At 51.5% G+C, this 12,564-nt stretch overlaps 1 protein-coding gene across 2 annotated transcripts in view; it reads right to left on the reverse strand.

Annotated features, from left to right (window-relative positions):
• GPC3 (glypican 3) overlaps positions 1-12,564 on the reverse strand; it is a 309,949-nt gene that overhangs the window by 148,198 nt on the left and 149,187 nt on the right. The gene's annotated exons all lie outside the window — the stretch shown is intronic.

The raw sequence follows: 12,564 nt of genomic DNA on the forward strand, positions 1-12,564 counted from the left end.
ACTTAGGAACCTAAGTCCCACTAGCAAAGGTGACTTAGGATCCAATGATGTTTAGGAGGATAGATCCCATTTTCTAAAGTAACCCGGCTGCTGAGCTTCCCGGCTTTTAAAAAACTATACTCAAGATTTAAGTACCAGAAAGGTACTTATTGATAAACATACCGGATTACACTAAAGTATTCACAAATAATTTTTCACTCATCAGTCTCTCAGCTCTGGCCAGGGCAAAAACAAAAGCAAGAATTTATAGGTCAAAATCAAATCCTTACAATTTAATGTTTGCCAGGTGCTATCGTACCTATGTAAGAAAATTATTAAGATCAAAACGTCTTTAGCTATATAACTTTAACATCTCCAAGATATTTTTAAAGCCACAGGAATTTTACTGAGACTGTCTTCAAAGACCAGGTTTACTGTCCATGCTGCTGGATTGACATATTACTTTAACATCTTATCCGTTACATCAGTTCTGTTACATTACGTACTACAACGTGATCAACAAACGCATGCCATGAAAATCCCATCTGGGAATTGCAGTGCATAGGTGCTGGCTTAAGGAACACTGAAACACTCCACGGATTTTCAGTGAATGCAACTACAGGTGAACTTCTCTCGTCCGGCACCCTCGGGACCTGACCGGTGCTGAACCAGATAATTTGCCGGCCCATGGGAGGTCAATATTGTTTAGCAGAATCCCCAATACTGCCACTGCTTTCAGGGTTCTTAGAAGACATTTAGACTATGTCTACACCAGGAGGTTATTTCAAAGGAAGTTTTTTTTTTAAATTAAAGTGCTATCATACTAGATGTTTTTTAAGTTTATCCTGTACAGACTAACTCGGCTACCCCTCTGAATATTTTGAAATAGCGTGTCCATACTAGAGGGAAGCTTCAAAATTAGTCCAAGGAAGGCTCCCTTAATGTGTACACACTACCTCAACTTAAGAGTCCCAGGAAGCACTGGGGAGTAATTACTTTGAATGACTCTGGGGAGTAGAAATTTCAAAATAACAGCAGCTGAGTGTCTACTCTGACCCTATTTCAAAATAGCAATTTAGAAATAGGTGTTATTCCTCATAGAATGAGCAGAGCCAATTGCTACAAACTTTTCACAAGAGACCCTGAACATAGTTATAGGCAGCAGGTTTAAAGCAAAAGGAAGTTTTTCTTCACGCAGCACACAGGCAACCTGTGGAACTCCTTGCCAGGGGATGTTGGGAAGACCAGGACTTTACCAGGGTTCAAAAAAGAACTAAATCAATTATGGAAGTGGTATGTGCCATCCTGCCTCCTGCCGGTGTCATACTAAAACCACCGGCAATAACAGATCCCTCATCTCACTCGTCACACCTCTCCATGTAAACACCGGAGGGGAGGGGCAACTTGACATTGTCCATCTGAAGGCGCCGCAGCTCCCAGTGGCCACGGTTCAGAGCTGTGGGAAGCAGCACCTGCAGGCAAAGGGGCCGCAGAGCCACACAGGCGCAGGAAATAAGGGTGAGAGACGTGCTGCGGTATCCCCAGGCTCCCAGGAACCAGGTTCCCAGCTGCCACCCCGAATGCCAGGGGCTCTGCTGCTTGCCCTGCATGCTTAGGTCCCGGCCCGAGACCCACTGGGTGTGAGAGATTTTGCTGACACTGACAGTTCGTAGGCCCAGCCCCTCCCTGCTCCCAGCGGCCGGGGTTCGCTGTTCCCGTAGGCCCGGCCCCTCCCTGCTCCCAGCGGCCGGGGTTCCCTGTTCCCGTAGGCCCGGCACCTCCCTGCTCCCAGCGGCCGGGGTTCCCTGTTCCCGTAGGCCCGGCCCCTCCCTGCTCCCAGCGGCCGGGGTTCCCTGTTCCCATAGGCCCGGCCCCTCCCTGCTCCCAGCGGCCGGGGTTCCCTGTTCCCGTAGACCCGGCCCCTCCCTGCTCCCAGCGGCCGGGGTTCCCTGTTCCCGTAGGCCCGGCACCTCCCTGCTCCCAGCGGCCGGGGTTCGCTGTTCCCATAAGCCCGGCCCCTCCCTGCTCCCAGCGGCCGGGGTTCCCTGCTCCCAGCGGCCGGGGTTCCCTGTTCCCGTAGGCCCGGCCCCTCCCTGCTCCCAGCGGCCGGGGTTCCCTGTTCCCGTAGGCCCGGCACCTCCCTGCTCCCAGCGGCCGGGGTTCCCTGTTCCCGTAGGCCCGGACCCTCCCTGCTCCCAGCGGCCGGGGTTCCCTGTTCCCGTAGGCCCGGCCCCTCCCTGCTCCCAGCGGCCGGGGTTCGCTGTTCCCGTAGGCCCGGCCCCTCCCTGCTCCCAGCGGCCGGGGTTCCCTGTTCCCGTAGGCCCGGCCCCTCCCTGCTCCCAGCGGCCGGGGTTCCCTGTTCCCGTAGGCCCGGCACCTCCCTGCTCCCAGCGGCCGGGGTTCGCTGTTCCCGTAGGCCCGGCCCCTCCCTGCTCCCAGCGGCCGGGGTTCCCTGCTCCCAGCGGCCGGGGTTCCCTGTTCCCGTAGGCCCGGCCCCTCCCTGCTCCCAGCGGCCGGGGTTCCCTGTTCCCGTAGGCCCGGCACCTCCCTGCTCCCAGCGGCCGGGGTTCCCTGTTCCCGTAGGCCCGGCCCCTCCCTGCTCCCAGCGGCCGGGGTTCCCTGTTCCCGTAGGCCCGGCCCCTCCCTGCTCCCAGCGGCCGGGGTTCCCTGTTCCCGTAGGCCCGGCCCCTCCCTGCTCCCAGCGGCCGTGGTTCCCTGTTCCCGTAGGCCCGGCCCCTCCCTGCTCCCAGCGGCCGTGGTTCCCTGTTCCCGTAGGCCCGGCCCCTCCCTGCTCCCAGCGGCCGGGGTTCCCTGTTCCCGTAGGCCCGGCCCCTCCCTGCTCCCAGCGGCCGGGGTTCCCTGTTCCCGTAGGCCCGGCCCCTCCCTGCTCCCAGCGGCCGGGGTTCCCTGTTCCCGTAGGCCCGGCCCCTCCCTGCTCCCAGCGGCCGTGGTTCCCTGTTCCCGTAGGCCCGGCCCCTCCCTGCTCCCAGCGGCCGGGGTTCCCTGTTCCCGTAGGCCCGGCCCCTCCCTGCTCCCAGCGGCCGGGGTTCCCTGTTCCCATAGGCCCGGCCCTTCCCTGCTCCCTGCAGCCGGGGTTCCCTGTTCCCGTAGGCCCGGCCCTTCCCTGCTCCCTGCGGCCGGGGTTCCCTGTTCCCATAGGCCCGGCCCCTCCCTGCTCCCTGTGGCCGGGGTTCCCTGTTCCCATAGGCCCGGCCCCTCCCTGCTCCCTGCGGCCGGGGTTCCCTGTTCCTGGCCAATGGGAGTTGTGGGAAGCGGCAGCCAACATGGCCCCGCAGCAGCGCAGGAACATATTTTTAAAGTGGGGGTGGGCTGAGCCCCTTTCCCCCTGTCCACCCGCAGTGGAGGCCAGGAGCAAAGCCCAGGCACATGGGGCCAGCAGCCAGGATCTCGGGCATGGGGCCAACCAGCAGCAGATGCCCCCAGCAAATGGGGCTCAAACCAGGACCCCAGGACGTGAGGCTGGCAACAGAGCCCCTGGCGTGTTGGGTGGCAGCTGGGAACCTGGCACGTGGGGGTAGCAGAGCTCCCATTGGCTGGGAACTGGGAACCATGCCCACTGGGTGGGGCAGGAAGTGGTGCCTTTGGATGGCCAATGTCAGTAAAAACATGCCGCCCACGGCCTGCAGGTTGCCTGCCACTGGTCTGGACCACGGTCAGTAACAGGCAACATCACTAGATCACTCTATTGTGATTTCAGTGGGCTTCCGGTCAGGCCCTTACATCTTGGCTGAGAAAGGGGAAGAGCCCAGCTTCTCTGTGTCATCGATATTCGGGGTAGGGCCGGAATGGTCCTGCCACACAGTTTCACAGCCAGGACTCGTACGGCATCAGGTTTCCTGCTTGGGGGGAAATAGATGGGTGAGAGACGGAGAAGGGCCAGGCGATCACGGAGCACCCGGAACGGCGCTTAAATGAGTAAAAATTGCACCGTGCCCAGCACCGCTCAAAATCCATTTGCGTGGCCCCGAAACAGACAAGAATTACTTCCAGCGAGAGCGCGGCAATGACCTATATAAACACAGCTCTTTTGTAAACAGCCATCAAGAATGACAGGAACAAGCAGCCAACAGTAAAAGCACCACAGAGCCGAGCGGCCTGCTTCTAATGGGCTGTAAGCAAACAATGCTAATTCTGACAATCTCCTTACGTGCACGCCCAGACCTGTGCGGAGCAATTCGATCTTGTCTTTACAACTTTTCTTCACAAAACCAGTCTTGTATTACCGCATTCCATTTCTCCCCGGGGTTTAACACAAGCCACGGGATTTCCTGGACGAGAAAGCCGCACCATCTCCAGAGAGGTGCAGAAATTCACACCCTATAATTTAAAAGTCAGGTCACTTCTAATAAATAATAAAACACTCCCTCGTCGGAGATGATAATGTAGCCAAGTTTGGGAATGGGTCATCTGGAGACAGCCCCCCATATCTATTGCAGTAATGCAGAACACAGAGTGCAGAGTAGATTGATTTAACTCTCCTATTTTAATCCACTTTTCCACTTCAGTTATTTTCTAACGAAAGGTGCATTCTCATTGGTTGATATAACCAATAAAACATGGTGACTCACAACTAAATAGAGCTTTTACGCTCAGATTGGATACTCTGGGGGTTGGGCTACCTAGCAGGGTGCACTATAACACTACACATTTCTTCAAGCAATTATATGGATTAAAATGTTCAAATTCTTATTAATTGTACATATTTAGCATGCTAGAAAATGGTGACTGTTTTATTGCTTATTTAATAGATAATTAACTTTTTTACTAAGTTGTGCATTGGGATGGTAAATGGAATTTAATTAAACACACTAAAAAAGGACATATAATTTATTTTCATTAAGGAAAAACCATCTTAAATGTTTGGATACTTAAGACTTCTCTTAGAAAAACACGATTTATAGATTGTGTTTACAGATGACTGATTTAGGAAAGAGGGATTTACTGTAATCAGTGAATTAAACAGATCATTTCAGGTCAGCTTGGGAAATTTTTCAAATGTGCCTAATAGGAAGTCCCAACACATCCCAGTCTCTTAAACATGAGACAACAGCCTCTTGAATTCCTTAGGGGGTAGCCGAGTTAGTCTGTTACAGAAAAAAACAACAACAAATGGTCTGGTAGCACTTTATAGACCAACAAAACATGTAGAGGGGATCATGAGCTTTCGTGGGCACAGCCCACTTCTCTGGTCATCTGAAGAAGTGGGCCGTGCCCACGAAAGCTCGTGATCCCATCTATATGTTTTGTTAGTCTATAAAGTGCTACCAGACCATTTGTTTTGTTTTTTTTTAACTCCTTAGGTGGCCTCCTTCGGGCTTTTAATGGAAGCAATTTCCTCTTCTCCCTCCTCGTTTCTATTCACAGGCTGGAGAGACAAACAAGTTTCCCTCTTTCAACTCCGGATCCACTTGGCAACTTGGAACAATTTGGTCCAAATGAAATAAGTATTCCATCGGTGCTAGCCCAACCGGCTACCGCTGTACGCAGCTGGGTTCTCACATCAGCGGCCTCTGGTTCCAGGTGCTTAGCGAGTGACTCCCAACAGGTTCAGTGGGTGACTTGCTTTTAACACATCATCCATCAGCAACCCCGTCCTGTTTGAATGGTCACCGCCCGCCCTGGGCATTGTTAGAGCTGGCACGACGGATGCATGATTATTAGACACCCGCCTCACAGCAGCATCTTCAGCAGCAAGACATCTACCCAGGTACTTCGCTTGATCCTGCTGTCTCTTTCCCGCCTGCACCTGAACCGTGGTGCTGGGCACTTCTTTTGTCCAGGTCCCTCCAAGTTCTTTCCGAATTCCAGCAGCGTCAGCCAGAAGCAGCCATCTCCCCGCGGGCTGATGTGCGGGCTGCGGTGTGTTCAACCTCTTCCTTGTTTCTCTCCAATCCAGTGCGGGCTACGGCAGCTGTGAAAGTTCCATCTAGTTGGTCACCGTTCCCTTCCCTCACTGACAGCGTAACAGGCCACGTCTGCACACACAGCCCCATACCGTCCACCCCTGAATTCCACGGTAGATCCAGGAGGAGCATTGATCTGGCTCCGCCTCCTCTCTGCAGCGAAGCTGGAGCCGCGTGGTTGTCATGTAGGTCGGTTGTGATTTCAGCACATTGGTTTTATTCCCGGAGTGGCACTTGAGTCTGGCTAAGAGATGCATGCAATAAGCCCTGCAGCCACATGTTCCAGTTTCAGCTTCCCCTCGTTAGCTTCTTCTGCAGTTCTCATCGTTGCTACATTTGCAGCATTGACCGTGACGAAGCTAAACACCCGACACTTGGATTTTTGCTTTCAGTCTGTGTCAGCTTTTAAGTATCCTGCTGTTTGGGCATTTCCTGTTACATCACTGGTTTCTGGAAGACAGGCGACCCGGCCCACCTTCCATCGCCACACCAGCACTTATGGCTGGATTGTTGTTTACATTGCTCCACCAACCGGGTGACGAAATTACATCGGTGTAACTATGCCGCACGCCACACCCGAGCGACATGGTTATACCAACCTGTCCCCTGGTGAAGAGAGTGCTATGTTGCCCAGAGAACGTCTCCCTCTGAAATAGCTATTGCCTCTTGGAGACATAGGATTAGCTCTCCTGCCAGCGTTATAGGGTCTTCTTTGAAATGCAGACCTGCTTTAGGATGAACGACTTTATTCATGACCTGGATGAGGGGATGGGTTGCACCCTCGGCAAGTTTGTGGAGTACACTAAGCTGGGGGGAGAGGTAGATATGTTGGAGAGCAGGGATAGGGTCCAGAGTGACCTAGACAGATTAGAGGATTGGGCCAAGAGAAATCTGATGAGTTTAAATAAGAACAAGTGCAGAGTCCTACACTTGTGACGGAAGAATCCCAAGCATTGGTACAGGCTGGGGACCGACTGGTTAAGCAGCAATTTGGCAGAAAAGGACCTGGGGATTCCAGTGGGTGAGAAGCTGGCTATGAGTCAACAGTGTGCCCTTGTAGCCAAGAAGGCTAATGGCATAGTAGGGTGCATTAGGAGGAGCATGGCCAGCAGATCTAGAAGTGATTATTCCCCTTTATTTGGCACTGGAGTATGATGTCCAATTCTGGGGCCCCCATTACAGGAAGGATGTGGACACATTGGAGAGGGTTCAGCGGAGGGCTATGAAAATGCTGAGGGGGCTGGAGCACATAACCTACGAGGAGAAGCTGAAGGATTTGGGCTTATTTAGTCTGCAGAAGAGAAGAGTGAGGGAGGATTTGAGAGCAGCCTCCAACTTCCTGAAGGGAGGCTCCAAAGAGGATGGAGAGAGGCTGTTCTCAGTAGTGACAGATGGCAGAACAAGGAGCAATGGTCTCAAGTTGCAGTGGGGGAGGTCTGGGTTGGATATTAGGAAAAAGTATTTCCCTAGGGCTATGTCTAGACTGCAAGCCTCTTTCGAAAGAGAGCGTCTAGACTGCACGTTGAACTTTCGAAAAAGCGGCTTGCTTTTTCGAAAGAAAGCATCCAGTGAGTCTGGATGCTCTCTTTCGAAGAAGCCCTATTTACATTGAAGAACGCCTTCTTTCGAAAGAGGAACTTTCGAAAGAAGGCGTTCTTCCTCGTGAAATGAGGTTTACCGCTATCGAAAGAAAAGCCGAGTTCTTACGATTTAATTTCAAAAGAACGCGGCTTGAGTCTGGACGCAGGGGAAGTTTTTTTGGAAAAAGGCTACTTTTCCCGAAAAAAACCCTGAGTCTGGACACAGCCTAGGAGGGTGAGGAAGCACTAGGATGGGTTTCCTAGGGAGGGGGTGGAATCTCCATCCCTAGAGGTGTTTAAGTCCCGGCTTGACCAAGCCCTGGCTGGGCTGATTGAGTTGGGGTTGGTCCTGCTTTGGGCAGGGGGCTGGACTCGATGACTCCGGAGGTCTCTGCCTGCCCTAGGATTTTAGGACTTTCCTCTCAGTGTTTTTTTTTTTTACAAACTGTTCAGTTTGCTCCTCATACCCTGTATCCAGCCATCTTCCAGCAATGTCTGCTCCGCCGGGTGTAATGGAGCCTGGTCATAATGACTGAACCGTATCAATGAAAAGTTTGTTCTGAAGAAGAGGAAAGGGAGAATTTACTGCATAAATAAACCAAGCAACCCTTTGATCCAAGACATCTGCCTGGAATTTGATGGTCCAGGTACACACTCAACCATGGCTTTTGCTGGATGATTTTTCCAGTACAGGTAATTTACTGTTTGACACATGTTTAGTGGCAGCACCGCTGACTGCAACCGATGATTCTAAAGTTGCAGGTAATGGATGTTCCCAGCTCTTCTGTCTACACCGGGCTCTGAAACAAAACCCTCAGACCCAGTCACTCTCAGCCCCTGCTTTAATGCAACGAGTTTGGAAAGGAAAGATTCCTCCGGCCACAGCTTTGTGTCCCCCACAGTTTAACCGGGAGTATGTATTCTAAACCTGACTCAATAAATCGTACGGATTTTCAAAATCTATTTAAACCCTTCTCTCTAGCCACCCACCAAACAGCTAGAACTTTTTTTTTTTTCAAAACGTTTAAGTTCATAAATGCCTAAAAAAACGTCACCTCGGATGTTTGATTCTAGTGAGCAATAAAACAATCATTCCCGAAGTCCAGCAGTAACAGCAAACTCTCGCGTCACACGAACATGCCAATTATATTTCAAACGTGAGCATTTTGAAATTCAGAAGCCATTAAACTTTTGACCGAATTTAAGTTATCAGTCACTAGCATAGTAAGGCCTGGCAGGCAGCCCAGAAAATGGGTGAACAAAAAAAGCTTACTCCTCTGTTGATCCTAGCTGTTCGGATGTGTCCATGTCGTCATCTTCAAAGTCACCCCAAGTCAGGGGCCGTTTCTGCTGATAAGTAGGCCTCGTGTCACTGAGTCTTAGCATTTCCATTTTACACACCACTCCTTTTTCAGCCAGGAATTTCTTACCCATGTTGCGGGAGAGGGCTGCTTTCACCCCTCCAGCCATGGCAGGTTTTTTCTATCGTTGCCATCCACCCAAGAGGCTGCAGCCTGAAGAAAGTTATCCCTTCTCCCCACCGCGTTCTGCTTTGACACCGGGTTGCTTTTATCTGGGGGCACACTCCTCTTCGTCTCCCTTGTTACATAAACTCCCACCCTCCAGGAAAACAAATGAACTAACAACTAAGAGCCCTGCCCAGATACAAAATGTTGTATCCCCAGCCTCAACTGCGGAAGCGGGTAGCCGCAGATATCTGAAAACGTACAGAGTTCTGGATACAAAATATGCATCTGCATCCGTAAAAATAAGCCGCGGATATCCATGTTGACATCTGCGAATGAGGAAGATTAAGGGGGGACATGATAGCGGTTTTCAAATATCTAAAAGGGTGCCACAAGGAGGAAGGAGAAAATTTGTTCCTCTTGGTTACTGAGGACAGGACAAGGAGTAATGGGCTTAAAGTGCAGCAGGGGAGGTTTAGGTTGGACATTAGGAAAAAATTCCTAACTGTCAGGGTGGTCAAATATTGGAATAAATTGCCAAGGGAGGTGGTGGAATCTCCCTCTCTGGAGATATTTAAGAACAGGTTAGATAGACATCTGTCAGGGATGGTGTAGACGGAGCTTGGTCCTGCCTTGAGGGCGGGGGGCTGGACTCGATGACCTCTCAAGGTCCCTTCCAGTCCTATTAGTCTATGATTCTATGATTCTATGAAAAGGGTGTCACAAGGAGGAAGGAGAAAATTTGTTCCTCTTGGTTTCTGAGGACAGGACAAGGAGTAATGGGCTTAAAGTGCAGCAGGGGAGGTTTAGGTTGGACATTAGGAAAAAATTCCTAACTGTCAGGGTGGTCAAATATTGGAATAAATTGCCAAGGGAGGTGGTGGAATCTCCCTCTCTGGAGATATTTAAGAACAGGTTAGATAGACATCTGTCAGGGATGGTGTAGACGGAGCTTGGTCCTGCCTTGAGGGCGGGGGGGCTGGACTCGATGACCTCTCGAGGTCCCTTCCAGTCCTATGATTCTATGATTTGCAGGGCTCTTCTGACAATCCAAGACTTTTGCTCGTGTAGCCCATAGGACTTCTCCACTGAAGTACTGTAGGCGTTTAGAGACAGAGACTCGGAAATTAATGGGTTTCTGACTGCATGTGCAACCCACACACCTCCTGGGTGTTGTGCTCTGTCTCTTCTAGTAGCACCAAGACCACTTAGAGTGTGTCTACACAGCACCCTAAAGGCGAAATAAGATACGCAATTTAATGGCATATCTTATTTCGATTGAATTTCAAAATAGGTTATTTTGAAATTGGGCACGTCTACACGGCGCCAAATGTCAAGATAATGTGCTATTTTGAGACATCCCTTAACCCTCATGAAACAAGGGTCACCAGGATGCCGAAATAGCTTGCCCATTATTTTGAAAAGTATTTCAAAATAATGGGCTCTTTGTGAAGATGCGGGGAAGCTATTTCGGGATACCGGAGGTATCCCGAAATAGCCATGCAGTGTAGACGTACCCTTCGAGATTCATGAGTCGGCTACAGCCTTAGCTAAGAGCCATGTGATTTTTCGCTCATACATTAAGCTCCAGAGGTCTCCGCTTCAATCCCACCCCCTGAAGGCCAGGGTCTGTGTCCACATGGAGCAAGACCTCTTAACCAAAGTGCCCAGGACCACCTATTCTAGTAGTTTCTGGGTAGATCAGTGTTTTCTCATGGGCTGCAGTATAAGGTTCCATGGTGGGTGCAGTCATAAATATTCGTTAATTGAGAACTGAGCCAATCAGAGCACAGGTAGGGAGATGCTACGACATAGGAGTATGAGACCACCTCGATGCTGTGCTGGTAAGAAACATGATGGTGACTCCTGGAGTTGGAGGTCAGGTCCCAATGCCTGTGTGGACTTTGCCAGTCTTCTTCACCCAGAACCACAGACCCTGGGGCCCTCGCAGGATCAGTACCTTAGTATAGCACAGGTAGGGCCCTACCAATTTCATGGCTGTGAAAAACGCATCACGGACCGTGAAACAAGCCCTTCCCCCCGTGAAATCGGATGCCTCCTTGTTCTGAAGAGCAGCCCACCCAAGGGGGCGTCCTAGCTCAGACGGGGCAGGAGAAGGACAGGACCTGTCCCTCCCCTGCAAACTGTTCTCGTGGCGGGAGGGTGGGACCTGACCAGAGCCCACTCCGGGTGCCTCTCCCTGCTTCAGGACACTGTCTGGGTTTGGGCTGCAGCCGGGGGCTCCTGCAGCTGGAGGAGACTCGTAGAGCTGGATCGAATCTTCCCTGTCCTGCTGGGAGCGCCCCATCCAAGGGGGCTTCCTAGCTCCAACTGGGTAGGGGAAGGACAGGACAAGAAATGAGTGTGGGTTAGGCGGTGCAGAGCTTCCTGCAGCAGGGCAGATACACAGCAGGTCTTGTCCCACCCAAGCTGGGCAGGACTAGCAGCGAGGAGCCCCTGGCTGGGACGCTCCCAGCCACACAGGGGAGATCAGACCCACTTTTCCCTCTTGGAACCTCCTGCAACTGCAGGAAGCTCTGCAGGCAGCACAGCAGGGAGGAGGGCAATCCCATCACACACACACACACCCGCCCACCCAGCAGGTTTGTGACCCTCCCAATCTCCTTTCGGGTCAGGACCCCCCACGGTTACGAGACTGTGAAATTCCAGGTTCAAACAGCTGAACATGTGAAACGTACCCATTTTCAAATCCCCTGTCCGCGAAACTGGCCACAATGGGCCATGAATTTGGCAGGGCCCTGGGGACCTGACTTACTCGACCAGGGTCATGAAGCTAGATATTCCCCACTCGTTCTTTCAATAGAAAATTACAGAGGAATTAGCTCAAGAGGTAGAGCTCTTGCTTTGCATGTGAGAGGCAGTAGGATCAATACCCACGTTCTCCAAAGATGGGGAATCCCCATTTTGGTGGGGAGGAATAGCTCATTGGTTTGAGCATTGGCCTGCTAAACCCAGGGTTGTGAGTTCAATCCTTGCAGGGGCCATTTAGGGATTTGGGGCAAAAATTTGTCAGGGATGGTACTTGGTCCTGCTGTGAAGGCAGGGGACTGGACTCGATGACCTTTCAAGGAGTTCTAGGAGATAGGCAATCTCCATTAATTTAATTTAAAGAAAAGCAGCCTTCAACTCAAAGGCTCATGGATTCATCATATGTCAACATTGCAAGAGAGGCTGTGACCTGTTCCGCATTCAATTCAGATTTCATTTCTAAACGGGTTTCGTTTTGAAAAAGAAAAAATAAATGATCATTTGAAGACCAAAACAAACAAAATTATATCCAAGAAATTGGAAATAAAAAAAAAGCATTGATTTTTACCCCGCCTGGAGTGTACAACGCAAGGTGTGCTGTCCTGGGAGTGTGTAGCAACCATGCACCTGACAGCTAATGTTAAACCAGGAAGGGATGTGGTCCCTCTCCCATCACATGCTGCCCTTCACATCCCTGCCCAAGTCCTATGGATCCCCCATCAACTCCCCAAGCTGGTCTCCTTTGTCCGGGAGTCTCATACAACCCCTGAAATCAATGGGTAGGAATGGCTGCTGAGACACCCAAGTCAACCTCCCCTGGAACCCAATCACCAGTGCAAATTCCTA

The sequence above is a fragment of the Pelodiscus sinensis genome, chromosome 13, assembly GCF_052426305.1.
Source record: "Pelodiscus sinensis isolate ZL-2025 chromosome 13, ASM5242630v1, whole genome shotgun sequence".
Classification (NCBI taxonomy): domain Eukaryota; kingdom Metazoa; phylum Chordata; order Testudines; family Trionychidae; genus Pelodiscus; species Pelodiscus sinensis.